Raw genomic sequence first — 12,900 nt, 5'->3', positions numbered from 1 at the left:
GGAGGCAGCTGATCGATGTTTCTCTCTCATTGATGTTTCTAACTCTCTACCCCTCTCCCTTCCTCTTTGTAAAAAATCAATAAAATATATTTTAAACACACATATTCCAAAGCAAATAATAAATTCATGAAAAGAGTGACATTTTTAAAAACAATATTTAAAAAAAAACTTGAACGTCAAGAGCAAAACTCTGGCTATTAAAATAATAAAACAATGCCAATGCAACACAGCAATAAGAGAGAAATCAAACTACTAATATGTTAACATTTTTAGCTACTAAATGAAAGTTTCTTTTGTGGCTGGTGTATATCTACTCAGAGTCCTCAGACTTGGCTGTGCAAGACTTTACAGAAGACTGGCAGCTAACCAATGCTAGCATAGCCAGAAACATGGTTGAGGAAGTAGCTTCCACTTCTTGCTTTTCTACTATCTGCTGGGCTTCTGTCGTTAACTTCTTCAGATGACCCCATGTTAGCACCTCGGTCTCTTGCATAGCCTTCAGTTTTCTTCTTCTTCTGCTTTGCTGTCATTGGGGCAACTTTCAGTCTTTTGAGTGAGGGGACAAGGAGCTTCTCTGGGTCCATTGTCATGACGCATGTAATGCTCTGGCACCCAAATTGGCTGCACTGCTCATTCTGGAAAGATACAAAACACAACTCTTCCCCACATTATTACTGAATCTGGTAAAACTCTTGTCTGGTTTGTGCTTCCTCCCACTGGGCTAACTCAGCGGAGGCTATTGTACAGGAGGCCTGATGCTTTTCGGCTGCGGTACGACCCTCTGCATCACAATTCAAAAAATTTAAAGTATAAAGAACATGACTGAGTTTGTTTTGAGGTGACACCTAACATCCATATCCCCCTTTTTGTTTTAGTAATTGCATTTTTTAAAAAATATATTTTATCGGTTTTTTAGAGAGAGGAAGGGAGAGGGATAGAGAGTTAGAAACATCGATGAGAGAGAAACATCGATCAGCTGCCTCCTGCACATCTCCTACTGGGGATGTGCCTGCAACCCAGGTACATGCCCTTGACCGGAATTGAACCTGGGACCTTTCAGTCCGCAGGCCGACGCTCCATCCACTGAGCCAAACTGGTTTCGGCTAGTAATTGCATTTTAAGAGTATGATTGGCTCTTTCCACTATTGCCTGACATCCATTTGCCAAATTTGATTAGATTTAAGTCCTCGGGGATTTACCCCTAATGCTGGCACAGGGAGGTGGATAACACACTGAGGGCATTGCTTGACAACTTGGCGAGCCTGCTCTCGGGAAATATGGAGTTCCTTGTGCAAGGCAGAGGAATTTTGATGGTGTAGGGCATGCAAGGCCTGTGCCATGGAAAATGGAGTGACCTCCTCTACTGAGGCAATCAGGCGATCTACATCCTCATCACCTGCAGCCAAGGGACCCAGAAGGCCAGAATGGGATCTAATATGGCCAATAAAACATGGAAATTGTTGTTCTCAAACAATCTGTTGAAGGCTGAAAAATAAATGAAAGAGTTCCTCCGAATTAGTGTGCCCTATAGTAGCTATTTCAATAATTTTGGCCATACTTACCACATAAGCACTGTCACTATAGGTCAGGGGTCCTCAAACTACGGCCCGCGGGCCACATGAATTGTTCCCGTTTTGTTTTTTTTTACTTCAAAATAAGATATATGCAGTGTGCATAGGAATTTGTTCATAGTTTTTTCTTAAACTATAGTCCGGCCCTCCAACAGTCTGAGGGACAGTGAACTGGCCCCCTGTTTAAAAAGTTTGAGGACTCCTGCTATAGGTTGATGGGTTCTGTAGCAAAATCTGTCAAGGAATAAATAAGAGCTTGTATTTCTACCTGTTGTGCTGAAATATAAGGGGTTTGAAGGATCTTTGCTCCCTTGCTGCAGTAGGTCCAGCCTTTCCAGAACTGGATCCATCTGTAAAAATGGTTAATGCCTGAGGTATAACATCTCTTTTAATGTGGCAGCTAATACCATTCCCTGAACGTAGGCTGGTCCAATATTAACACAAACACGGATAAAATGCTTCCATAATAAGTAACCTCCAGGTGAGAGACAAGCCTCTGTAACAATATTAAACCTCTGGTAACCTTCCACTATTAGTTCCCCTGAACTTTATTTGACCTAGGGTGTGGACAGTAAATGACACTAATTGGATTTCTGCTATCAGTCTTTTTGAGTACTTTTGCATAAGCTATTTACCCTCTGTTTGGGAGGCAAAATGTAAATCACTGACTTTTAAGTGCCTTTGGTTTAGGGAAGATAGGATTTACCAGATGGCCCCAAACCACTTGGCATTCATATTTTTTAGATGGTTGCAAAATGCTATTACATGTGAGTCACAAAATTAGAAAATTAACTCTGTAGGTCTTTGCATACACTTAACAAAAACTTTCTTAGGATTCTTAAGTATATTGAATAAATTTGTCATTTCTTCCATTGAGATTTTTAGATAGGGTCTTAATTAATTAATATCCCCTTAGGCTTATTTGCATATATAGAGGGATCATGGGTAGTCCCAGTAACTTTCAGAGGGCTTTATTAGAATTTAATTGTTTATAAAAATATTGGCTTTTCCTTTAGCTGAAATTATATGAAACCTTGATTATAATTTAAAAAGCTAATTTATAAAGTAATTAAAGTAGGTATCTTTATTTAAAAAAAGCAAAGCAAGCAAATTTAGTAAACTTATATATCTGATTCACAAGGCACAAACGCTGCCCCACCTCCAGCCTATTTAAAATGCAGGCGAGTAGGGGCTTTTTGTATTAAATTTCCATTGCTGAAAACTTTGGCTGTATTTAAGAAATATATTGTTACTTTATTTTGCCCTTCTTTAGAGGCCAAAACCGTCATAACATTTAAAGTATATGTATATAAGTAAAATATAGTTATTAATTTTTATTTGATAAGGCTTTCCATGCAATTTCAAGTATATTAGATTGGCTAAATTTAAAATATTTCCTTCAAGAAGAGAGAACAAATTCTTTGAATCACTCCGGGCCCTTGGAGTTTTCCAAAAATCATCCCTCGGTTATAGCCTTGAAATTTAGCTTGGAAAGACCTTGAAATATATATATAATTTAAAGATTATATACTTTTTATAATTATCTTAAAGAATATCAATTAAATTTAAACTGGTTTTTGTATTAAAAAAATTTGGTTGGGATCACAGAATTAATCCTCCTTATTTAATTAGACCAATAAGTAACATATTTTGAATTCCTAATTATTTCAGAGAAAACACAAAAATTATTTTCTCAAAAATAAATTTCTATACTTTAGGTATTTAGTTACCACAACTATATAATTTCTCCCAATTTAATTTGAACCTAAACTTTTAGAGCAGGCAAGTCAAATATTCAGATTAATAATAATTTCATATTTTTTAAAAATACAAGACATATTTAACTAACAAATTCAATTCTATCCTCTAGATTTTTCATGAGGCAAGTTCAGATGAACATTTTAGTATTTTATCATTTCAAAATACCTAGACATTTAATTTTATTTTTTAATTCAGCAAACTCCCAAAGTTTCAAGTTGCCAGTGACTGGAAGCAGGCCTGTAGCTATTCAAATGCAAATTAGCTACATTGTTTCCTGCTGGTTTGCTTGCTGGCAGGAAATTCCAAAATGGCCACAAGATGGCAGCTGCTTGCCGGCGGGCGGGAGGGGGGTGGGGGGGTAGGGGGGCGGGACACGACACTGTTTTCTGCTGGTGAAACAAGTTTGGTCTAACCTGGTTCATTTAAATGTCTAAGAGCTAAGCTAGTTTCTCCCTGGGCTATTGGACCTTCATAATTAATATATTATTTATTTATGTTTTAACAATTTTGAGATTCCAGAGTCAATCATAATTATTTTAAGGCATTTACTTTGGTAAATTCTGTAACAGATATAATTTACTCATTTTCCTGGCAGCCTTAAAGTTAACTTTTGAATGAGGTCCATGATTACTTAAATAAACTACCTTTTATTATGGAAATACCAATCTTGTTGCTAGAACCAACTTGCATTTTTCTTTTTGGTTCCTTTCTGCCATCTTTCTGAGGAAAAATGTTGTAAAACTTTTAAGTCACTAGCCGGAAAATAGCATGGTGAAGATGAGACCCTTTAAAATAGCTTTCTCAGGGAGTGGGCGTCCACACAGGATCGCCACATGTCTCCCTTCCCTAACATCCTTGCTTTGGGGGGAAAATTCAGTAATGGTCTGGTATCTACTGTTTTGTTTTGTTTTGTTTTGAAAAAAAAATATTTTTTAAGATAAAGAATTATTGGCAGTTGTTGAGAAATTCCTTTAACCCTTTCTACTTGGTTCAGCCTGATACAAGTAGTTTGAGCCTCCAGCAAAATGAAATATGAAGCCGCTTTCACTTTCGGCCAAGCGCCTGCATCCAGCTATGAGCAAAACCTTTCTTATCATCTGAGTCATCCCACTCACAGTGATGCTTGTCCCGCTCTGCCTCAAACTCGCTCTTGCTCATAATTACGAGGTAAATCTTTATCAGGTGGGCTCTCAACTGTGGTCGCAAGAGCGACAGCAAAGGCAGAGGAGGCACAGAGGGGGGAAGTGGTATTATATGAGATTCACACCCCTCCACTGTAGGCTGTAAAGCCGTGGCTACACCCTGCTTAGACATTCTTAAACTCTCCTGTGCTGGATCAAGGCAATCACGAATTAAAGACCATGTAGGAATAGGAATCTTCTCTGGACCTTCTGCTGTGTATCCGTCACACAACTGCTTTCCGACCTTTTCCCATGTTTGAAAGTTGACGGTTCCTTCTTCAGGAAACCAAGGGCAAGATTCATTAACAGAACTTAAGAAATCAAGAATCTGACTACACTTAACAGAGCATCCTCGAGCTTTGAGCATAACTTTAAGCATTTGAGAGTAGAGATCTCTTTCCTGAGACCCTGAATTACCCATGTTTTACACCCAGCTAATACAATTTACAACAATCTGCTCCTTACCTTACTAGTTTAATCTGCTGCACAGGGCACTTCTTGGAGAGACCACCTCACATGACTTCCGAGCGTTCCCCTGTACTCAAGTCCCTGGATCTGGGTCGCCAGAGGTAAATATATCTCTCTTCTCCATGTCCAGCGTGGCTAGAGAGCGGTCTGGTTCTTGAGTAGGGGCAGCTGGGATTGAGAAAATGAGACAGACACAGAGATGGAAGAAAAAAGCTGGGGCTGGGTGGGACCACTGTCCTCTGACTAGGACAGAAATGGGGACAGGGACCCAGAGTTGATACAGTGTATTTATTTTATACAGCAAAAAACAGGAAGTTTTACCAAAAGTCAAGACAAAGGAGATTATTTGCATTCTTGGATGGAACTGAGTCATATTCATTCCTGGTGCTTGGCTGGATTTAAATAACAAAACCCACCCCCTGGCACCTGGGCTGAAGGTCAAGCTGACAACACTCCTGCCTTTTAGCAAAACATGTTTCCAGGACATGGCTTTGCCAACGCCACTGGCTTCAGATGATAATAAAGAAATACCCATGTACCTTCCCAGGCGCTCTCTGCACTCTGCTTTAACAAAACCAGATATATATCAAAGTTCAGTTGATAACAAATGATTGCTTGCATTACAAAAGGTTATTTCTATATAGCAAGTATAGAGTATGATTTTGTTTATAGTAATTCAACTTATAGGCAGCATTTTAAATCTGTTGATAAATTCCTTGGCCAGTTTGGGTCAGTGGAGAGAGTGTTGGCCTGCAGACCAAAAGGTCCTGGGTTTGATTCTGGTCAATGGCACGTACCTTGGTTGTGGCTCCTCCTCAGCCCAGGCCCTGGTCAGGGCTTATGCAAGAGGCAACCAATCAATGTGTTTCTCTCACATCAATGTTTCTCTCTCTTTCCCTCTCTCTTCCACTCTCCCTAAAAATCAATGGAAAAATATCCTCAGGTGAGGATTAACAAAAAATAAAAATAAATTTAAAACTAACTAAATAAATAAAACTGTTAAATTTGTTTTAATTACGTAGGGGGCAAAGGGTGAGTAGTGACTGAAAGGAACACAAGGGGCCTCCAGGCTCCTAACAATGTTCTGTTTGCTGAATGGCTACTCATTACTTGAGTGTACTTGATTTAGGAAATTTCATCAGGCTTATGAAATGTACACTTTTCTGTATATATATTTCAATCAAAAGAAGGCCTGGGTTGGAGTTAAGGCTGGGTGGAGAGGGGCAAGGCGGGGAAATGGGAGCTATCTATAATACTGTCAACAATTTTAAAAGGTTAAAAAATGAAAGGGTAGGAAAAATATGCCAGGAAAACCAACAAAATGCACAAGAAGTAAACAATGCTAGGGTATTATATGTAAATTTAACAGATGCTGTCTCTCATTTTCTTGTAAATTTATCAAAATCATACAGCCCTGATCACTCACCAATTTATGGATAACTGTAAGCTACACATAGAAGATTTGAATGTGGATATGAATGGTTGAACAAATGTGAATTAAATTTTTGTGATTGCTTAAAAAAACAAAAGGAGGTTTTGCAGCTCCGTGGAACCATAAAGGACACACTCAGGGGGCAGACTCAGTGAGCACCAAAGCCCCATTGAAGCAAGTCTTGCCCCGGAGGGGTGTCTCCAGCACAGAAGTTCTCCCTCTGCAGACACAGCTGATTTTCACAGCCAATTGGCATGGAGGTCAATTCCTCCCAGTGATCCTACAACAATCAAGGCTTAACTACAACAAGACTGTGCACAAAGACCACAAGGGGGTGCACCAAAAGTGTCCTCCTCAGGTAATTGGGGAGGCTGAACCACTGGGCCCTAGAAGACACTTAGCACAGAAAACCACTTTATCAACACAGGGAAGCATAAAAAATGTGTAGACAAAGAAAAAGGACACAAATGACAGAAATGGAGGAAAGCAAACGACTGGATACAGAGTTCAAAACCACACTTTTAAGGTTTTTCAAGAATTTTCTAGAAACTGCCGATAAACTTAATGAGACCTACAAGAAATCTAATGAGACCCTCAAGGTTGTGATAAAGGACCAACTAGAAATTAAGCATACATTGACTGAAATAAAGAATATTATACAGACTCCCAACAGCAGATGAGAGGATCACAAGAATCAAGTCAAAGATTTGAAATGCGAAGAAGCAAAAAACACCCAACCAGAAAAGCAAAATGAAAAAAGAATCCGAAAATACGAAGATAGTGTAAAGAGCCTCTGGGACAGCTTCAAGCGTACCAACATCAGAATTATAGGGGTGCCAGATGATGAGAGAGATCAAGATATTGAAAACCTATTTGAAGAAATAATGACAGAAAACTTCACCACCTGGTGAAAGAAATAGACTTACAGGTCCAGGAAGCACAGAGAACCCCAAACAAAAGGAATCCAAAGAGGACCACACCAAGACACATCATAATTAAAATGCCAAGAGCAAAAGACAAAGAGAGAATCTTCAAAGCAGCAAGAGAAAGAAAGTCAGTTACCTACAAGGGAGTACCCATACGACTGTCAGCTGATTTCTCAACAGAAACTTTGCAGGCCAGAAGGGAGTGGCAAGAAATATTCAAAGTGATGAATGCCAAGAACCTACAACCAAGATTACTTTATCCAGCAAAGCTATCATTCAGAATTGAAGGTCAGATAAAGAGCTTCACAGATAAGGAAACGCTAAAGAAGTTCATCACCACCAAACCAGTATCATATGAAATGCTGAAAGGTATCCTTTAAGAAGAGGAAGAAGAAGAAAAAGGTAAAGATACAAATTATGAACAACAAATACACATCTATCAACAAGTGAATCTGAAAATCAAGTGAATAATCTGATGAACAGAATGAACTGGTGAATATAATAGAATCAGGGGCATAGAAAGGGAGTGGACTGACTATTCTATGGAGGGAAAGGAGTGAGGGAGATGCGGGAAGAGACTGGACAAAAATTGTGCACGTATGGATGAGGACAGTGGGTGGGGAGTGAGGGAGGAGGGTGGGGCGGGAACTGGGTGGAGGGGAGTTATGGGGGGTAAAAAGGGGAACAAATGTAATAATCTGAACAATAAAGATTTAATTAATCAAAAAAAGAAAAAAACAATATGAATAAGATGTAACTTTTAAACTATATACTCTCTAATTTTCTAGAAGAAAATCATTGTCTGCAAACAGTGATAGTTGTCTCTTCCTTTACAATATTTATACATTTTTCTTTCTCTTTCTCATTGACTTGCTTTTGTTTATGACTTTATTGATACTTTCACCTTTGACATCAAAGCTTTTCACTTTTTTGACCAGTTACCACAGTAAAGAAAAATTACCTTTCAATCTAGTATGCACACACATGCACATACACAAATTTCCAAGAAACAGTGCCTATCCTTTCTACAGGAAGCATACTCTTTACCTGTTATAACCTAGTTTATGTTTTCATGCTGAGAGTGGTTCAATAAAGAACAAAGCTCCATTCAAACTATTCAATTCAAATTCCTAACTTTTCCTGGGACCTGGATTGGGCCTTCTATCCAATAAATATTTACTGAGTGAGATAATAGCCACTCAACAGAGGTGGGAAAACTACTTCTTCTGGTTTAACAATACAAAGAGAAGTGAGAATGGGTGCAGATTATGTTTCACAGCAGGAAAAAAGGTGAGAGATTGCCCATTGGATATCAACTCTGTGAAATAAGAAGGTCACCTACTCAGAGTGACAAAGGGGTTTGAAATAGCATGGTTAGAGCGGGGGGGGGGGGGGGGGTGTCCTCAAACTACGGCCCCACGGGCCACATGCAAATACAAATATTGTATTTGTTCCCATTTTGTTTTTTTACTTCAAAATAAGATATGTGCATTGTGCATAGGAATTTGTTCATAGTTATTTTTTAAACTATAGTCCGGCCCTCCAACGGTCTGAGGGACAGTGAACTGGACCCCCGTTTAAAAAGTTTGAAGACCCCTGTGTTAGAGGTTTGAGTAAAATAAAAAGGGTTTGTGGGGTATTTGAAGCATGTGTTGACCAAAGATATATGGTAAGATTGCTGAGCAGAGTTAAGAGCCAATTGAGGTTAGTGACCAGGAATTTATATGGTGCCACGTTGCCCTGTGCAGAAACTTTCCCAGTAACACTTGGTTGTTAGGGTGCAGTCACTGTGATTCTGACAGGTCCATTGAAAGGAACCAAGTGGCCCTGGCTCACTTGGTTCAATGGTTAGAGCATTGACCCTCAGACTCAAAGAGTCTCGGGTTGGATTCCTGGTCAAGGGCATGTACCTGGGTTGCAGGTTTGATCCCCCCGCCATGGTTGTAGTATTAGGGAGGCAAGAAATTGATATGTCTCTCTCACATCAATGTTTCTCTGTCTTTCTCTCTCTCTCTCTCTCTCTCTCTCTCTCTACCCCTTCCACTCTCTCTAAAAACCAATGGAAAAAATATCTTCAATGAGGATTAACAATAAAATAAAAATAAAATAAAGTAACTCTAGCTGATTTGCCTCAGTGAATAGCATCGGTCGATGAACTGGAGAGTCCCAGGTTCGATTTCGGTCAAGGACCTCAGTTGGTTGGGAGAAGTGCGGGAGGCAATCAATTGATGTGTCTCTCTCACATCTCTCCCTCTCCCTTCCACTCTTTCTAAAAAATCAATGGAAAAATATCCTCAGGTGAGGATTAACAAATGAAAATAAATAAAATAAAAAGAAAGGAACCAGGTCACAGGTCACTGCATAATGTTCAAGGGCTCAAGCCCTTGCTTGTCTTTCATTGTACTGTTACATTTTGTGTGTTTCAGAATAGATTTTGATATTCTGATTATAGAAGCAACACTTACTAATGTGGCCGGTTAATTTATGGAGGTACTAGTTTATGCTTCCTATTTTGAAAGGAAAGCTAAAAGGTTATAAGGTTAATTTTTCACTTACGCCTCTATTAAAAGAAAAGCTAAACTAAGCCTTTGTAGATAAAAGTCTAGGCTCTGTGTTTCAGGAGCCATCTTTGAAGAAAACACCCCCTGAATTGAGTCTCAACTACTAGGAGCATAAAGAATATAACATTCAGCAGCAATTGAGATCTTGCTTCCCAGCATGTCATCAGTTTGGCTCAAATAAACTCTTATTTAAAAAAAATAACATAGTATTCCTTTGCTCCTTTGTCTATTGTGTCATTCATCTTTTTATTAGTAATTGATAAGAAGTCCTTATTTGCCCTAACCGATTTGGCTCAGTGGATAGAGCGTCGGCCTGTGAAGTGAAAGGTCCCAGGTTCGATTCCGGTCAAGGGCATGTACCTTGGTTGCGGGCACATCCCCAGTGGGGGGTGTGCAGAAGGCAGCTGATCGATGTTTCTCTCTCATGGATGTTTCTAACTCTCTATCCCTCTCTGTAAAAAATCAATAAAATATTTAAAAAGGAAAAAAAAAGAAGTCCTTATTTGTTAAATGTTTGAGCCAAATAGTTTATATGTTTTCCTCATTTATGTTTGTCTTTTAATTTTGTTTTATGATGGGTTGTTGTTTTGACATACAGAAATTTTACAGGTTATGTCCTTTATTTTTCGTTTCTGATTTGTCTGATGCCTTTCTCAAACCCTCTCCAAGAAAATGTATATACTTTCTTCTAAAACTTTGATTTTATTTGTTTTACATTTAAATATTTCATCAATTTATATAAAGTGACGACTACTGAAAATGTGTCAAGGATTTTAAAAATAGCTTTAATGTGATGCTTTCCTGGAATTATTTTCATTTGGAAGTCACAAAAATATAAACCAGTAAGTATACCACACAATGTCACACTGTGGTCCAGGCAAAAAATAATAATCCCATATATATATATATTTTAATCCTCACCTGAGGATATTTTTCCATTGATTTTTAGAGATAGTGGAAGAGAGAGGGAAAGACAGAAAGAAACGTTGATGTGAAAGAAACACATCAATTGGTTGCCTCCTGCATGAGCCCCAACCAGGGCCCAGGCCGGGAAGAAGCCTGCAACCAAGGTACGTGCCCTTGACCAGAATCGAACCCAGGACCCTTTGGTTCTCAGGCCAACACTCTATCCACTGAGGCAAACCGGTTAGGGTCCATATATATATTTTTAATCTATACTAATAATAGACTAGGGCGGGCAAGACCAGACGGGGTCCTGAGCTCTGCACAGGCGCACTGGACCCACCGCCAGGCGGGGGAAAGCAGAGCCCAGGCGGTAGCTCCATGCAGGCGCACTGGGCCCACCAGGTATGGAAAAGTGGAGTCCAGGTGGAAGCAGCCCGAGCGCATGTGGCCGGGCGACCTCCAGAGCCAAGCAGATGGACGGACCATGCTGGACGGACTGCGCTGGATGGCACCGGTGGGCTGTGTGATGGGCCGCAGAGGTACGGAGCTGTTAGGGCAGTGGCCCACGGGGTCAGCGAAACTGGGTTGCCAGGTAGGCCCCAAGTCCTCGAGCGCCACCAGGGGAGCGTGGCTGTCCAGAGTGGGAGGAAAAGCCCTTCTTTCCGGAAGAACACGGATGATTTAAATATGCATAGAGAAACTGCGGCGGTATCGACATGGCTATGTCAGTCCTCTGAGCCGCCTGTCAGTGCCCAGCACATAGGCCTGGACATGGGCCAAGACGTGACCCTGGCAACCGGACTCACCCCCGGCGTCACCTCAGCGTCACAACTTCATGATGTCACCTGCAAGTGGCCATCGCTGCTGGTCTGTGGGCCCTGGTGAGCCGGCACCGTGTGTGCTCAGGGCAGCACTCTCTGTGTTTCCGTTGAAAGGACACCATATGTGATGGGCGCTGTTGATTCCTTAAGGTTGAAATGGGGCAGCCTGAACTTGCTTACGACGCGATCTTTTCTCCGTATTTTACCGCACAGTCTTCTTGGGCTCAGGGAACCCGCAGCCACTGGAGTGCCAGCTTGACCATCCCACAAAGCCAAACGCCACCAGGAAGCACAGAAATGCCAAAGCCCCAAAGGAACCTGTCGCAAAACAGACCCCAGTTCACATACTGGAGCGGAAACAAGAAAACAGTGGAACCTGTTGGACCTCAGCTGGGACTGTGTGGGTCTGTCTGCAGGGTCCCTGCACCCTGGCCGTGGCCCAATGGCCGAGGAAGCTCTGCAAGCCTTGATTCTGAAGTTACAGATCTTAGCAAGTAGGCAGGTGCACAAAGGTGGAGTCGAAAAAAGCAAAGTTAGACTGTGTGTGGGTGTGTGCATTTTTACACATATATGCCCATTTCCCCCAGTCTTTTTCTGAGCTGTTTGAGAGCATGCTCTACACATGACAGGATGCCCGGATACCCCCCTGTGTGTTTCCCAAAAGCAGACACTCCTACATAACAATTCTCCACCAACCACGTGAGGAAATCTCCATTCAAATAGTATTAAGGTTCACTCCACAGACCCCATTTGAATTCTGACAACTGTGTCAACAATGTTCCCTACTCCCCACCCCCAGGATCCCATCCACCTAGGATGGGTCCTTTGTCATTCTTGTCCCCGACAGTTTTTCAGTTTTAATTAAAAATCATAGACTTTTGCCCTAAAAAAATTAAATAAATAAAAATAAAGACTTGCTGGCACTCCAAGTTAGGAGCCAGTGGTCCCGGATTGTGAGAAGGATGTCCGACTGCCTGTGGGATTGGGCCTAAATCGGCAGTTGGACATCCCCTGAGGGGTCCCAGATTGGAGAGGGTGCAGGCTGGGCTGAGAGACACCCCCCCCACACACACACACATGCATGAATTTCATGCACCAGGCCACTAGTATCAATATAAGAACATCTTTCTATATTGACCTTTAATGAGGTTTTCACCATGAAATAACTTTAAGCACTTTAAATTAATAAACAAAATGTTCTGTTAAGAAGTGTCATTTGTGTTAGGACTAAAATCCAAGTACCATGAGCTCCAAGACCAATAGCAGTGCTGCT

The sequence above is a fragment of the Myotis daubentonii genome, chromosome X (genome assembly GCF_963259705.1).
Source record: "Myotis daubentonii chromosome X, mMyoDau2.1, whole genome shotgun sequence".
NCBI classification, from domain to species: domain Eukaryota; kingdom Metazoa; phylum Chordata; class Mammalia; order Chiroptera; family Vespertilionidae; genus Myotis; species Myotis daubentonii.
This window is presented reverse-complemented; position numbering follows the sequence as displayed.